Source organism: Cimex lectularius, unplaced genomic scaffold (genome assembly GCF_000648675.2).
Source record: "Cimex lectularius strain Harlan isolate CLEC.00 unplaced genomic scaffold, Clec_2.1 scaffold23, whole genome shotgun sequence".
Taxonomy (NCBI): Eukaryota; Metazoa; Arthropoda; class Insecta; order Hemiptera; family Cimicidae; genus Cimex; species Cimex lectularius.
Window position 1 is genome coordinate 2,665,076 of NW_019392690.1, and position 315 is coordinate 2,665,390.

Sequence of the window (315 nt, forward strand, 5' to 3'; positions counted from 1 at the left end):
GTCACGATAGCTCAGGTGGTAGAGCAGCGGCGTATATAGCCGAAGGTCGTGGGTTCGAATCCCTCTCGTGCCATTAACTTTTTTTCATCTCAACTAAAAACCTTAATTAATTGTCATGTATTAATTGATCAAGCGGACCACGAAAGTAGTGAATGAATTGTTGTTAACTAGAAATATCCAAAAGAAAAAATAAAATTTTCAATTTTTTAACCTTAAAATGGCTTTTAATAAGCCTTATTTGTCTGAAATTATAAACCTTGGTAGTTTTCAACAATATGCTAGCTGCCGTATTTGCTCACTCAGGTTATGCTGTTA

General features: G+C 34.9%; 1 non-coding gene across 1 annotated transcript; it reads left to right on the forward strand.

Moving 5' to 3' along the window:
* Trnay-aua lies at positions 1-73 on the forward strand. The gene has a single exon. It is a non-coding gene; the product is annotated as a tRNA-Tyr (tRNA).
* The last annotated feature ends 242 nt before the right edge of the window (positions 74-315 follow it).